Source organism: Lathyrus oleraceus, chromosome 4 (genome assembly GCF_024323335.1).
Source record: "Lathyrus oleraceus cultivar Zhongwan6 chromosome 4, CAAS_Psat_ZW6_1.0, whole genome shotgun sequence".
In the NCBI taxonomy this organism is placed as follows: Eukaryota; Viridiplantae; Streptophyta; class Magnoliopsida; order Fabales; family Fabaceae; genus Lathyrus; species Lathyrus oleraceus.
This window is the reverse complement of record NC_066582.1, coordinates 406,108,854-406,125,851: the sequence shown is the minus strand read 5'-3', so window position 1 is coordinate 406,125,851 and position 16,998 is coordinate 406,108,854. Positions and strand designations below refer to the sequence as shown.

Sequence of the window (16,998 nt, the reverse complement as noted above, 5' to 3'; positions counted from 1 at the left end):
GATTGGTTATATTATCTTAAGCCGAATTCTATCATAACTTAGAATGATTTGAAGAAAGTATTCCTTGAGAGATGCTTTCCTGCCTCTGGGTATTCAGGAGTTTGAGCTTACCTGGATCTCTTTTGGTCAAGAATTAGAGTCATTGGGTTGATCATTGGTTCATTCTATTGATTTAGGTTTGGGTAAAGCTTTATTAATCATTGCACTAGTTTGATTGGTTGTTGAGTATCCACTCATCACAATTTATGCAATTTCTTGCTATCTTCCCAATTTACATAATACCAATTCAAGTTCACTTGGGAGTATTCTATGGTTCATGGGCTTAGACATATTTTACAAATATAAAACCTTTGGGTAGTTTGGCTTAGAAGTTCCTGTCATCATCTTAGGACGGTTTACATCTCACTTTGAGCCTTGTATTCTAAATTGGAATTACTTTACTTAAATCTTTGGTTTAAACAAATGATGTTTTTTTGTGTGTTTTTAAGTAATATGCTACTTCAAATTACCATTTACTTTTTTTGGGTTTATTATGGTTTATCAAGGCAAGTGTGAGGACCATTTGTACTCTATCCTGTACCATTTCACATAAAGCATCATAGAAATTTAAGGAATTTGATTAAAGCTCAAGTCAAAATCTACACTTTTAATTAAAATGTTTATAGACATAATGAATATATTACAAAACTCATCAAGTTGATATTGCATCCCAATTACACGACATTGCAAGACTCTGTGACTTTGGGGAGTTTTGCTACCTATTACCACAAAGTTACCAAAATGGTTCAATTAAGATACATTGGTCATGTTAGCCATGTTTAACATCAACCTACAAAACAAGCTTCACATCCAAATAGCTTGCCTCAAAATGCAAGAACCATAGTCTTGCAAGGAGCCTTGAAACACTAGCCATTGTGACAACAACACCTGCAGAATAACCAACAACAATACAAAGAAAATATCTTTAGTTCAGACACAACCAAATGGAATAAACCTTGTAATCACTAATCATTAACCCGCATTCCAATCCATCACCCATAAATCCAAATTATGATTAAAAAAACGGCCCATAACAGCAAATAATAAGCCATACAAATCCCTCACTAAACTTACAGAAAATGGGCTACGATTAGAGCTATTGAAGCATATTAGGACCAACTCACCACACCAATCTAAGGGAATACCAAGGTTAGAAAGGAAAGTAAAAGGAAGGGCATACCAAAAGGAGCAAATAGATAGATTATTATATAAAATATATACACAAAAAGGGATGTACCTCAGTAACTTCACCAAGACTCAATTATACGTTCCTCACCAAGACCAACTCATGTCAGTGGTCCTTATACATCAAAACACAAAAATCAGAAAGTGGAAATAGTGCCTAACCGAATAATGGGACCACAAAGCAAAAAAAACACAACCTGCCATCCAAACTTTTTTCACACACACAAAGCATCCCATAAAATCAGGGATATATGCAAGGCTCACCAATGTTTTGATACCTCCAGCTCATCAATTTTGAAATAATTCACGCAAATACAAAAATTCCACACACGAGCAAAGTAAGGATTGACAGAATTCACACGTATTGGTACTTTCTCCTATTTACCCTATTCATCTCCTATAAATAAAGGGTACTGTTTCATTGAAATGAGGGGATTTTGGACATTATTGTTACTCTGCAGAAATATTTCCTATGAAAACCCACACTCAAAGCTCAAAAGAAGTTAGTTAGACTCTTCACAATAAACCTTTGATCTAATAGAGTTTAAGACCCATATACAAAGGATATGGGTTCATTAAAGACATGAAGAGTAAAAAGAGGAATACGTAAAGAGAACCCAAGACTTATTTGTTTTTCGTCAAAAAGATCATCGGACTTGCTCCGATATTGGTAAGTTGGCCTTCTTTCTCGAATTTCTTGCTATCATTCTCCTCGCCATGATGCGTTGAATAAGACCCCCGTGCTAATTGCTTTGCTTCCTCGTTATATGAACGTTTGAAAATTAGGGTTTCTGTTTTGTTGGATCTTTTCTATTGAAATCTTGTGTCGTATAGGGTATTTGGGGTTATTTGAGAGAAGTTTAGTGTTGGAAGGTTTCAATTGTGTATATTTGTATTCGTACTTGTTGTGTGTCGATCCAAACGTTTGGTTAGGATTTTGGGGAAAATAAGGGTGGATTTGGATAGTAGGGAGAAAATGAAAGGGGGTTAGTGTTTAGGGTTTTGTTTTTTGAGGTGGTGTTTGACCGCAGAAGATGGTGGTGTCGCCGCCTGCGGCCGACCACCACCGTCTTCTTCGGTGGGTTCTGATCGGAGCCGATGGGAACACTTACAGAGCAAAGGGGGAAGCTCTGAAGTGAAGAGAGTGAAGTGAGTTCCACAAATAAACTCTCTCTCTCTCTCTCACTATTAGGCTTATATTTGTTAGCCTTCCTTGGGTGCATGAAGGCCAAGTGGCCGTTTTGCATGGCCACACGCAGGATTGACCAGAGGTCAACCAGGGATCCTATATGGACTCCCCATCATAGCTTTTGATGTGGCCTTTGATCACTCTATCCATTTTGTTTTACCAAAGTCAGATCTACGGATCTGACGGTCCTGGTTTGTTTCTGGAGTCAACAAGTTGACCGGAGGTCCATTGGACTTTCCCTGGGTCCGTGGGCTTTCTATTTTAGGCTTGTGGATTGTTTATCTTCTCTTCACCCCCTTCTTTGTTGTGTCAGCACCCAGTTTGGGTTGTTTTTGTCCAAAGCCCATCTCTCTTTCAAAATACTCCTATATTTATTTATTTATTTTCTTGTAAAAAATTAATACCTAATCTTGATTAAATATTTTGCTACTATTTAATTAATTAATATATTATTATTATTATTATTATTATTATTATTATTATTATCATCATCATTTATTATTATTTAATATGATTTAGATAATTATTCATTTTTGGGATTTGTGTGAACTATTATTTTGTGCTTGCTTATTCATTTGTACAAATTATTGATTTCATATGTGTGGTGCGTTACAATCATATCAAACCATTTCAATCTTATCAATTCAAACCATAATTAAACTATTAAAAATCAAATAACTCTCGATCCAATGTCAAACCCATTTTTCATACCTTTGTAAGTCGATCGCTTTTAGCATCACCATTAACCTCACATAACTTACTTCTGGGCTTTCTTACAATGAGACCTATTCGATTATTAATTAATCGAGTAGATGATTGATTCACTAAATATAATCCAATTTATCCGCAAATACAAATTTCAAACCTCGATTTAGCATCAAATATTATTATTCAAATTAAATTAAAATACCCAATACGATTAAAACACCATTCCATTTGGAAATGAAAAGGGAGATGATTTTGAGCATTCAACTCCTCTCCTTGATTATTTGAATACGAGTTCCCTTACTCGGTTAGTCAAATAATTTTCATTTCTCTTAAAACCTTCTAAACCAATTAAATTGAATCATTTTCATAATAAACTAAACGAAAAAGGGAGATGGTCTAGAGCCTTCGATTCCTCTCCTCAAATACTTGGATGTGAGTTCTCTTACTCAGTCATTCAAGTAACCATCATTTATATAAAAACATCAACAATACATCAAATCATTTTTATAATAAACTAAACGAAAAGGGAGATAGTCTAGAGCCTTCGATTCCTCTCCTCAAATACTTGGATATGAGTTCTCTTACTCAGTCATTCAAGTAACTATCATTTATCTAAATACATCAACCATACATAAACCTATTCTCATAACAACTTAGATGAAAAAGAAAATGGTCTAAAGCCTTTTATTCTCTTTCCCGAATACTTGGATACAAGTTGCCTTACTCGGTCATTCGAGTATTCGTCATCCATTTAAAATACCTTAACTATTACCAAACCATTTTATAATTAAGGATGAAATAGAAGATGGTTTTGAGCCTTAGACTCCTCTTCTCGATTATTTGGACATGAGTTTCCTTACTCAACTGTCCGAGTAATCGTCATCCAACATATTAATCCAACTTGTCACCCCCGTGTGATCAAAAGTCTTTTTAAAAAGAACACCGTTAAATCCTTTCTAACGCGCATAACAAACTAGTGCTTAAGCCTCTGTCGAGAGTAGACAGACCAATGTTTAGCCTTTAGAACACGATATAAATAATTGTTCATTAAAAGACACCAACAAATTATAGTTCCCCGATCTACGAATGCTCTTATTTCCTTATTGCACTATAAGGATACATAGGCACGAGATCGCGAGATCTTAGCGAGCACACTAATAAAAAACCTCCCATTTTCTCCTCTTGAGGTTTCCATTCATCTCTCTTTTCAAACTTTTATTCACTCGAAGAAAACAAATAACATTAACTAACATTCAAACCGCAAATTAGACTAAAAGGTTCTCGTTGAGTACAACGGACGTGAAGGGTGCTAATACCTTCCCCTTGCGTAATCGACTCCTGAACCCAAATATAGTTACGACGACCATGTTCTTTTACAAAAGGTTTTATCGATATTTTCCTATTCCTTTATTGGAGTAAATAAAGTTCGGTGGCGACTCTGTTCGAACAATTTTTTCTGCGACCATCACGAGGAATCATATTTTTCGAGATGCGACATCGAGCATTAATGTTATGCCTACTTCTATTTATAATAACCTTGACCTTTGTCCTTTGCAACATACGGGTTTAATCATTCAACTAGCGAGCATAAGCAATGCTTGCCCTATTGGAGTAGTGGAAGATGTGCTTGTTCAAGTTACTAACTTGATTTTTCCTGCAGATTTTTACATTCTGGACATGTATGGAGAAACAAATTCAAGCAGATCACTAATCATTTTGGGTAGACCATTCATGAAAATAACAAAAACAAAAATTGATGTTGATGATGGAACCATGTCCATGGAATTTGGTGACATTGTCGCGAAATTTAAATTTTTCGATGTCATGAAACATCCCTTGGAGGAGCATTCTGTTTTTCATATTTAATTGATCTCTTTGTTGGTTGATGAAACTTGTTCTGAATTATTTTCACTTGATTTTCCATCTCTATACGGTTTTGATGATGTTTACTCATGTGATGATTGTACTACTAACCTTTGTGGTGTATATGTTGAGATTGGTGTTGCCTTTCAGGGTAACATTTTTCCTAAGGTGAAGTTATCGATGAAGTTGTTTATGCAGTTGAAGCTCTCGACATCCCTACTTCCCTAAGCACCCCATACATTGAGCAACCACCTTCCCCATAGCTGAAACAACTCCCTGAAAATCTGAAATATGCTTATGTAGAGAATAATGAAAAACTCATGGTTATAATTTCTTCTAACCTTTATTTTGATCAAGAAAATAAGCTTTTGCAGATTTTAAGGGAGCATAAAAATGAGATTGGGTGGACAATGGTTGACATCCAAGACATTAGTCCCTCAATGTGTATGCACAGGATTTTACTTGAGCATGGTTCTAAAATAGTGAGGCAGCCCCAGAGAAGGCTTAATCCTTTGATTCTCGATGTTATGAAGAAAGAGGTAACCAAACTTTTGCAAGTAGGTATCATTTATCCCATCTCTGACAGTAAATGGGTAAGTCTAGTGCAGGTTCTACCTAAGAAATTTGGACTCACAGCGGTAAAAAATGAAAAAAAAAGAACTTGTTCCCACTAGAGTTTAGAATAGCTGGAGAGTCTGTATTTGTTACAGGAGATTGGACCAGGCTACTAGAAAGGATCACTTCCCTTTGTCGTTCATTGACCAAATGCTTGAACGACTAGTTGGTAAATCACACTATTGTTTTCTTGATGGTTTTTCATGTTACTTTCATATTCATGTTGCACCAAAAAATCAAGAAAATACCACTTTTATGTGCCCATTTGTACATTTGCTTACAGGAGGATGCCTTTTGGTCTTTGCAATGCTCCTAGCACGTTTCAGTGATGCATGATTAGCATATTTGCTGATTTTATTAAAAATTGCATGAAAGTGTTTATGGATGATTTTACTGTTTATGGTTCTTCGTTTGATGCATGTTTGAACAGTTTAAATTTGGTTTTAGAGAGATGCATTGAAACTGACCTTGTTTTAAATTATGAAAAATGTCATTTTATGGTCGAACATGGAATTGTCTTGGGTCACATAATTTATGAAAAAGGAATTTCAGTTGACCCTGCTAAGGTTGATGTTATTTCTACACTGCCTTACCCATCTTGCATTCGAGAGATTCGTTCTTTTCTTGGTCATGCAGGTATTTACAGGCGCTTCATAAAGGATTTCAGTAAGATAACTCTTTCGCTGTCAAACTTGTTGAAGAATGACATCACTTTCAACTTCGATGACAATTGCAAAAAGAACATTTGACTTCTTGAAGAAAATATTAGCCTCCTCTCCCATCATCCAGTCGCCTGACTGGACCCTCCATTTCGAGATTATGTGTGATGCTTCTAACTATGTTGTTTGGTGGTCCTTGCACAAAGAGTTGATAAGGCTGCCCATGTTATTTATTATGCTTCCAGAACTTTAGATTATGCACACTCTAATTACACCACCATTGAAAAGGAACTTCTAGCTATTGTTTTTGCTCTTGATAAATTCAGATCATATTTTCTAGGTTCCAAGGTTGTTGTTTTTACTGACCATGCAACTTTAAAATACTTGTTGAAGAAACCAGAAGAAAAATCGAGATTGATTCGGTGGATGTTGTTGCTCCAAGAGTTTAATATGGAGATTAAAGATAAAAGTGGAGCTTAGAACTTGGTGGCTAATCATTTGAGCAGGATAGAGAGGGATGCATATCCTTTTCCTATTCAGGATGACTTTCCTGATGAACAACTTTTACTTTTGCACGGGCTTACTCCTTGGTTTGCTGATATTGTTAATTATCTTGTTGCTGGTATTTTTCCTACAGGTGCATCTAGGACACAAATTCACAAACTCAAGAGTGATGCCAAATATTATGTTTGGGATGATCCATATCTTTAGAAGTTTGGAAGTGATCGGGTAATTAGGAGATATGTCCCCGACTATAAGATTGAATTTATTTTGCATCTTTCTCATGCTTCTCAAGTAGGGGGGCCTTTGGTCCTTAAAAGAATGCAAAACAAGTCTTAGATTCAGGTTTCTACTGACCCCCTATTTTTAAAGATGCCTATGAGACCTACCAAACTTGTAAAGAGTGTCAAATAGAAGGTACAACCATCACTCGTAGGAGTGAAATGCCTTAGCAACCTATGCTTTTCTATGAGGTATTTGATGTATGGGGAATTGACTTCATGGGTCCCTTTCCTATATCATTTGGTTTTCTCTATGTTTTTCTTGTTATTGATTATGTTTCAAAGTGGGTGTAAGTTATCCCTATTAGGACTAATGATTCTAGAGTTGTTGCAGATTTTGTCAGGTCCAATATTTTTTGCAGGTTTGTAATTCCCCGAGCTATCATAAGTGACCAAGGCACTCATTTATGTAACCGCACCATGGAAGCTTTGCTTAGGAAGTATGGACTTTTGCACAGAGTCTCTACCATATATCACCCACAAACTAATGGGCAAGTTGAGATCTCAAATAAGGAGATCAAACAGGTTTTAGAGAAAATGGTGCAACCAAACAGGAAAGACTGGAGCCACTATCTAGAAGATGCACTTTGGGGTCAAATAATAACTTTTAAGACACCAATAGATATGTCTCCTTGTCGACTTGTTTTTGGTAAGGCATGTCACCTTCTTGTAGAGATAGAACACCGTGCTTATTAGGTGGTAAAAAGTTGTAATTTGGAGATGCAACAAGCATGTATTGAAAGAAAACTCCAAATACAACAGCTTGAAGAGCTTAGGCTAGAGGCTTATGAGAGATCTAGGATTTATAAAGAGAAAACTAAACACTTCCATGATAAGATGATTTATATGAAGGAATTCTCTGTGGGCCAACAGGTTTTACTATTTAACTCTCGCCTTAAGCTTATGGTTGAGAAACTTCGATCCAAGTGGATTGGCCCTTTTGTTGTTACTAATATTTTCTCTCATGGTGCAATAGAAATAACAAGTGCAAGTACTAACAAAACCTTTAAGGTCAATGGGCAGCGCCTAAAGATATTCCATGAAAGTTCGGTGCCTGAAGATGCACCCTTAGAAGAGCTTTCCTTGGAAAACCCACCTACTCTGGAACTTGACCAGGGAGCAGCTTTTCCTTTTCTCTCACTCTTATTTAATAGTTATGTCCTTTCATTGAGGTCAATGCATGTTTTAAGTGTGGGGGAGGGAACCATTTACTTATTTATTTTTCTTTATTTATTTATTTTAGTTTTTCCCTGTTTTTGGTTTTTGTTTGCTTCCTTAAATAAAAAAATTGCATGTTTTTTCCTTTGGTTTTTGAGTTACAATTATGAGTATTTTTCTTAGTTCTCTTGACTAAAATCTTGTGGTGTGATGTGAAAATTTTGTTGTGCATTTTTAGTATGATAGATATGACTAAACTCTAAATTATACATCTTTAGCAGTAGACCATTAACCCTTGTGAGCTTTGAGCCTTATATGTATAACATACAAAAATAAATCTCTTTCTTTCTAGTATGATTCACTCATATTTGTTAGTCTCTAGAACTTGAATTGACTCTTATTGATGTTGTTGTTTACTTGTGCACATTGGTATGGTAAAGACAATTTTGTTTTTGTTTTTTTGGTCAGTTAGCCAAAAAGTCAACCCTGAAATAATATCATCCCTTGTTTGAAACTCCCTTGAGCCTATTATCCCTTTGTTTTGTTAAAACTTATTACAAGTCAAGAAGTGAAAAACAATGTTATCACCCTATTCAAAGGATTGAAAGAGTCTTGTTTGGAGTTGTATGAGATCGAATGATTTTGTTTGTAATATTTCAGAAGTTGTCAGAAAAAGAAAAGAAAAATAGAAAATAAAAAAACGAATGAAAAAAATAGAAGGATGTCAATACATCTTCCTTCTAAAAAAGAAAAAAAGGAATAAAAAGAGAAAAGAGAAGAGAAAACAGTTGCTATTGAGTTGTTGAAGTGAATGAAATCTTTTGTAAATTCAACTCCCGTAGTTTCTTTCAAGTCTCTTTTATCTCTTTGAATTTTAACCTAGTATCCCCTTAGTATTTATCTCATCCTTACCTTGTCCACGTTACAACCAAATAAAAGTCATTTTGATCTTTGCGTGCATGTATTTTAATTATGGATGTTAGGGTCTTTTCAAGCTTATGGTAGTACTAACTTTCATGTTGTGCTTTGAGTGTAAATAGTTAATCTAAACACTTAAGAGTTGAGTGAATTTTATCCGGTGAGGATCTTACTACTTTTGATGTACTCTTTGGTAATCTGTTTTCCTATCTGCTTTGAATGTTACAAAAAGTTGCTCACTAACATCATATTCTTGAATCTTAGACTTAGAATTCTACTTGTACCTTGTATCTTGAAAACTTTTGGAAGTGCATGCTCTGTTTCTTTTTTCCTTTTATTTTGAAATTTTAATTTTTCTTAGAGTGCAAAAGTTCAAGTGTGGGGGAATTTGATTAGTGCATTATGATGCACATTCTTCTATAATTATATTTAGGAATTTCCCTAGTTTGTTTTTCTTATTTTACTATTTTATTATGATTTTAGATTTAAGTTCATGTCTGCCTTTAATCTATTTTCGTTTGTTGTTTTCAGTTTTAGCAATTATTTTATACCTGTTCACTGTTCGAATCATAACTTGAGCTACGGGATGTCGTTTTGCATGTTTTGATATGTGTTGGAAAGCCAAGAGAAAGAGCTACAACTTTTTTGTTGAAGCCAACAGTTGATTCAGAGTGCAGAAGTCTCACATAATTCGTTAAAGTTTCGTACTTTATGAAATAATTTCTTTTTGGTCATTTTTGGGTCGGTTTATGTTTTCTGGCCCAGTTTAAGTTATAAGTGCAATCCTTATTTTGTTAAAAGGGGTCAGCGGTGGTACTGTATTTTACACACATTATTCACGATAAACTTTTTTCTCTATACGATTATGAAGAGGAACTAATCTTCCAGGGTTGATATATTGTAACCGAGTTTCCAATGCTTTGAGGTTTTTATTTTATCAATTAAATTTCATTTCACTTTCAATTCTATTCTATGAAAATTCATTTACTTAATCTATATTTTATGGAATGGTTTTGATTAAATTTGTATGATTGTATTCCTAATTGTTAATCGTTGTTACGTCGCTTTGTCGTTAAATCGCGTTTATAAATCGTGTCTGCTTAATTCACGATTGTATTATTCCGTTTGTTTAATTAGGAATATAAGGATATCAATTTTTCATATATCTATTGCGCTTGTCAATCAAAATTGAATCAAATAGAGATCGAAGTCGCTTAGGGAGTTGGTAGGTAAAAACCAGTGATTAGCCGGAAACCAAAAATAGTAGATTGACCTATTTTATAATCGCTTATTTTTAATCACTTATTTACTTTATTTTCTTAATCGATCCCTAAACCATAACCCCCTCCCCCCCAAATCGACTTTAGTAAGTTAATAATTCGTCAAGAATCCTTGCAATACAGTACTCGAGTTGTCGCTTCCGCTAAACTACAATTGTATAATTACTCGTTTTGACTCGTGCACAACAGCGGATCAGTGCTAAAAGACAAAAGAAGGTACAATAGTATGTCCATTAAAGAGCACGACATGCAGAAAAGGACAACACCGTCTACACCATGCCATAACAGACTATCACAATACACCTTGTCCCCCATTATTGGCCATGTACCTGATTTATTGCAAATGAAGCTAAAGGAAAGAAGAGAATATGCTAAAATTGATATTTGGTTTGATGTGATTCTCAAAGGGCCCATGATCTAAGACAAAGGAAAAGAAATCTTATATGAAGGCTTATAAATAAACCTTGTTGAGGATTAAGAGATAGTTCAACACCATAAAGAAAATCACTGAAGAGAATATTGTAAGGAATGGTGGAGAGAAACAAAGTTTTTTCTTTTATAGTGCTAAATGTTGAAGCCTGACACGACCAGAGTCATCACTTATTGATTATCCATCATAAGGAGGCTTCACGTTACTCTTAGGTTGCTATTTCTTTTTCAACTTTTGTTTAAGAATGTTTCCTTTTAGAATAAGCTTTATAAGTTATACTTAGCTCATTATGAGCTAAAATAGTTGTTTGTTGAGCAATGAGAAGTTAATATTATGTTGTTTTTATGTTAAAATAGTGTGATGATAATACCTTATTTTATTATGTGTTAACATATTTAAATATAATTCTTTGAATGGTCAACATAGAAGACGATAAAAGCTTATTATTGTGAGATATCCAACAACAAGTGGATAACATAATAAAAGTAGTTGAACGAGTAGGATAAAAATATTCACTCATTTAGTTTGCTTAGATATAAGAAACTACAACTATAAAGGAATTTTAGGAGATAAACAGACATATCTTAGGGTTATAAGTGAGACTTAGAGATTTGTTCCCTTTCCCTATTATGCATGTTTTTGATTTTGTAGAAATACACTCTTAGATCACTCATTGACCTTTCATGGCACGACACTTCACATCATATACACATAATTACTTCATACCTATTAATGGATCGTAACTCAACTTACACTTTCTTGATATATTCATAAAACTCTATCTGCATTGTTAAGATGTTGATTTAAGGAAAACTGAACCTGTGACAATCAAATATTCTTTTTAATCTTTCTCATGCTTATTTTCCAAAAGATAGTTACTTACAAAATCAACCTAAGTTACTTCCACTCCATGTGGGTACGATATCCTTACTTTTTATCATTTGTTACTTTATAACGAACATGTATACTTGCATGTAACACGTTTTCAAGCAAGAAGTTTTTGGTGCCATTACCGGGGAGTGCCGAGTTAACATTTTGATTTTGTATTTAATACTATTTTTTGTAGTTAATCATTTGAGCTTCTAACGTTTCTGAAATCTCGTGTCTTGACAGTTGCTCGATTGTTGTATGCGTAGGACTTTGAACCCAGTTTACATAGGTGATCCTGAACTTTAAAGAACTCTCGGGTTGCTTAGAAGATTTCAGCTCACTGAAAAATTTCTAGGGAGTCCTCTTACTTTCCTCGTTGTAGACATAAAATAACAATAGGGGTTTGTTCAAGAAGATTTGGAGCAGGAAGAAGTTGTCATGGCAGATAAAGACATCATTGGCATTGCCAATGATAAAGCAAGTAACATTATAGACCATGTTATGTTTGATCCAAATTCCATGAACAAATCATCATACCTGAAATCATTATGGATTAGTTTGAATTCAAGCCCATGATGTTCCAAATGCTGCATTCAGGTTCTGTAAAATGATGATCCTCATCTGCACTTGAGACAATTTTTGGAAGTGGCCAATAACTTTGAGATTCCTAGCATATCAGATGATGCCTTCAAGTTAAGTTTATTCCCTTTATCATTTAGAGATCGAGCAAAGAATTGGTTGAACTCTCTTGAGCCTAATTCTATAGCCACATGGAATGCTTCAGCTTAATTTTTTTAGCTAAATACTTTCACCTTATCATAAATATTTAAATAAGGAATGAAATCACTTCTTTTAGGCAAGGGGAAGATGAATCTTTATTTGATGCTTATGAAAGGTTTAAAGATCTACTGAGACAATGTCCCTATCATGTAATCCCAATATGCATTCAACTTGAAACTTTTTATAATGGATTGGTTCTTTCATCAAGGAATATGCTTGATGCCTCAAGTGGTGGAACATTATTGTCAAAATCTTATGAAGATGGTTATAAGTTGATTGAAAGTATTACTGCAAACACTTATCAATGGCTAGTCAGCAAAAACTAGTTGGAGTGCATAAAGTTACTGAAACTACTGCTCTTACTGCTCAAATAACTCAGATTCATCAAATGATGAAAAATATGATGACCAGTCATATCATGCCAACAACCAAACCTGTCAAGGTGGTGACTGACGCATCAAAAGTTGCATGCGTGTACTATAGAGGTGGCCACATATTTGAGGATTATTCTACTAATCTTGTATCAATTAACTATGTTGGTAACAACCCTACATAAATACCTATAACCCTGGTTGACGCAACCACCCAAAAATTTCATGGAGCAACAATCAAAATCAACTCAAACCTCAAGCATCTCAAATACCACAAGTCGCACATGGTTTTTACTCACCAAATTATGTTATGACTAATCAAGGGAATAACTAGTTGGAGAACATACCGAAATCCTTCATTCAAGAGATCAAAACTAAGTTTCAATCTCAAGGAGTTAGCATAAAAAACCTAGAGAATCAAGTGGGGAAAGCTAATATTTCCCTTAGTTCAAGAAATATGGATGTTCTCCCAATCTTTACTGAAACTCCAGCCATAACATTTGGAGTCAAGAATGTTGAAATATGCAAGGTCATTAAGCTTAGAAGTTGAAAAGAATGTAAATGATCAACCTTTACAAGAAATTGGGTGCGAACTAAAGAATTGTCACCTCATGACAAATCAGGAAAAAAGAAAGTTGATTTAAGTGAGGAACTGGTTTTCGAAGAAACAATGAAGAAATACTGGTACATGAAATGGCTAATCTGAAGACAATTGGCATGGCCTCAGACCGTGAAAATTAACCTGTAGTTATGCCAAAGGTCGACAAGTTGCCCAGATTTACTCAAGAAAGACCACCACCTCCCTTTCCTTAAAGAATTAGAAAAGCCAAAGAAGAACAATAATTTAGCAAGTTCATTGAGATTATTAAACAACTTCATATCAACATACCACTGATTGATGGTATTCAACAAATGCTCAATTACTCCAAATTCGTGAAATATGTTCTCGAAAAAAGAAATACGGTAGGAGAATTTGCAATTGTAGCATTAACTCAAAAGTGTAGCCAACTTGTACTGGGAGCACTTCCTCCCAAATTGAAGGACCCGAGCAATTTCAATATTCCATGTAACATTGGAGAGTCATTTTGTGGTAGGGCACTATGTGACCTTGGAGAGAGTATTAATCCTATGCCATTGTTTATACTCAAGAAACTGGGAATTGGAGTTGCCTGACCAATACAAATCATTATTCAACTTGCAGACAAAAACATATGTTATTCTCAAGGAAAAATTGAAGATGTGCTAGTAAGGATGGACACGTTTGTATTCTCTACTGACTTTATTATCATGGATTTTAATGTTGATGAGGAAACTCATATTATGTTGGGAATACCCTTCCTTGCCACGAGAAGAACTTTGATTGATGTGGAAAGAGGAGAACTCGCGATGAAGGTGAATGGACATCAAGTTGTTTTTAATGATCTCAAGTTGGAAAAGTATCATCAACAAAAAATATGCTCAAAAGAAGCAATGTATTAGAGCAAGAGTTGGGAAAGTTAGACAAATATGACAACCAACATGATGACATTATAAGTGGACCTCTTTATGAACCAAGTAGAAAGCTAGAGCCTATGGAAGTTTTGGAATTCTCCAAATATGAAGAAACATAACTTGCCTTCAGTGGACAACTGACTGCTCACTTGCAATACGCTTACCTAGAGGTAGGACAAAAGTTTAAAGTGATTATTGTTATTGATTTAGCTGACGAGTGGAAACATCAATTACTGACATTAAAGGAATTAGTCCCACTATTTGCATGCATAAAATTCTATTAGAGGAAAATTCTAAGAACAACATTAAAAGTCAAAGAAGGTTAAATCCAATTATAATGTTGTTTCCCCTATCTCTGATAGTGCGTGGGTGAGTCATATACATGTGTGCCGAAGAAAAGTGGCATGACAGTCATAGCCAATGAGAAAGATGGGCTAATTCCCACAAGAATTGCAATTGGTTGAAGGATTTACATGAATTACAGGAATCTGAACAAGGCCACAAGAAAAGATCATTTCCCCTACCTTTTATTGATCAAATGTTGGATATATTGGCTGGTAAGGAATTTTATTGCTTCCTTGATGGGTATTCCAGCTACAATCAAATAGCTATTGGGCTTGAGGACCAATAAAATACTATATTCGCATATCCTTGTGGCACTTTTGCTTTTAGAAGGACGCCCTTTGGATTGTGCAATGCTCCAGCCATATTTCAAATTTGCATGATGGCCATTTTTCAGATATTATTGAGAATTCCATGGAAGTTTTCATGGATGATTTTTCTGTTTTTGGAGAATCACTCAAGAAATGCCTTGACAATTTAGATTTGGTGTTGACTAGATGTGAAGAAAACAATTTTGTTCTGAATTGGAAAAAAATGTCATTTTATGGTCAAGGAAGGGATTGTGCTAGGCCACAAGATCTCAAAGAAAAGGGTTGGAAGTGAATCAAGTAAAAGTAGAAGTGATATAAAAGATGTGACCACCTGTGAATATCAAGGGAAGTAGGAGTTTTCTTGGCCGTGTTAGATTCTACAGGAGGTTTATCAAGGATTTTCGCAAGATAACTAAGCCACTATGTTAGCTACTACAAGATGATATGCCATTTGTCTTCAGTGAGGAATGCGTGTATGCTTTTAAACTGCTAAAGAAAACGTTAATTTCTCCACCTACAATGAAGGCTCATGACTAGACAAAACCCTTTGAACTAATGTGTGATGCCAATGATTTTACCATTAGAGTTGTGCTAGATCAAAGACACAACAAAGTGTTCTACAACATATACTATGCTAGTAGGACCTTGATTGAAGCGTAAATTAACTATACCACCACTGAGTAGGAATTGTAGGCAACTATGTTTGCTTTTAATAAGTTTAGATCCTACCTGGTAGAAACAAGGGTGGTTGTTTATACAGATCGTGTTACACCTAAATATCTCATTTATAAAAAGGATGTTAAGTATAGGTTGATAACATGAGTTTTGTTACTTGTTAAATCTAGTGTGTAGTGATTGGCTGCATTTTGGGAAAACATGAATTCTAGCAAGATGTTGGGCAAAATGTCCTAACATGTTGGCACAACATCATAATGTGCTTTGTTTTGGTTTCTTGAAATATTTGTTTTATCGTGAGATATCTAAAGATTCTCTGAAGCTTTGTTTCATGAGTCGTGTGGTCCAAGAAACGTGTGTTTTATAAGCAAATGACAGATTGTGCTTTGTCTTGTTTCCGAAGTAAGGATGTCAAAACATTTATGGAAACATCTAATATGATTGGAATTAATTCCGCAGAAGATTATGCAGTAGTCCTTGGATATGCTATGATCAAACCCAAAGTCTATGCTTTTCTAGGGCTATTTAATGGACGATTCTAAACTTAAGAAAGGAACGAAGTTGTGTTGGGAATTTTCATTGTTAGGGTTTAGTTGTCGTTGTTATTTTGTAAGCCATTGTAGTATCTCTTTGATACTTGAATTAGGCTTGTTTTATTCAGTTATAATTGTGAATCACTCGTGAGTTTTTAAGCAATAGTGGATTTTGTTTCATTGGAAATGTGTCTTTTGTTTACTGTTAGAAGTTGTTGTCACTATTGTGTGATTGAAGGATAGTGAATGAGGTCTCATATATAGGATATTCTTAGATAGAAATTCCACGGATAGAGATTAGGTAAGAAGTTTGTAAAACCAGAGGTTGTTTAGAATTTTAAACTAGTTCTATTATAGTGGATTTGTTTCCTGGATTGGATGCCCCCATATGTAGGTGATGTTGCACCGAACTGGGTTAACAACTATATGTATTATTTACTTCTTTCTACTTACTTAAACACTATTATTGTTTGTGTTGTGACTAGGGGTGGAAAACGGGCATGTCTGCCCCGTTTAGGCTCGCCCCGTAAAAGCCCGCAAAAAAAGGGGCGGGGCGGGGCAGTCATAGTTGAGGATGTGGGCCTAAAAATTAGGTCTTCTCCGTAAAAAAGTGAGGGCGGGGTGGGGAAAGCCCGCGGATATTGCACTTTTTAAGCCTAAAAATGCAAAAATTAATGTAAGTGCTTGTGCTCGCAAAAGCCCGCGAAAAAAATGGGGTGGGCGGACACATTAGAGGGTGATGGCCTAAATCCTTGGTCCACCCTACATTAAAGTGGGGTCAAAACGGGCATGCCCAACA

The 16,998-nt window shown here is 35.1% G+C and overlaps 1 long non-coding RNA gene and 1 other non-coding gene across 2 annotated transcripts; both read right to left on the bottom strand.

Annotated features, from left to right (window-relative positions):
- Positions 1-639: 639 nt before the first annotated feature.
- Positions 640-1,252, bottom strand: LOC127075705 (uncharacterized). Its single transcript, XR_007786638.1, has 2 exons — positions 1,114-1,252; positions 640-927 (listed from the first exon to the last, which is right to left on the bottom strand). It is a non-coding gene; the product is annotated as an uncharacterized LOC127075705 (long non-coding RNA).
- An 11,273-nt stretch (positions 1,253-12,525) lies between these two features.
- Positions 12,526-12,630, bottom strand: LOC127077338 (small nucleolar RNA R71). The gene has a single exon (XR_007787170.1). It is a non-coding gene; the product is annotated as a small nucleolar RNA R71 (small nucleolar RNA).
- Between the last annotated feature and the right edge of the window lie 4,368 nt (positions 12,631-16,998).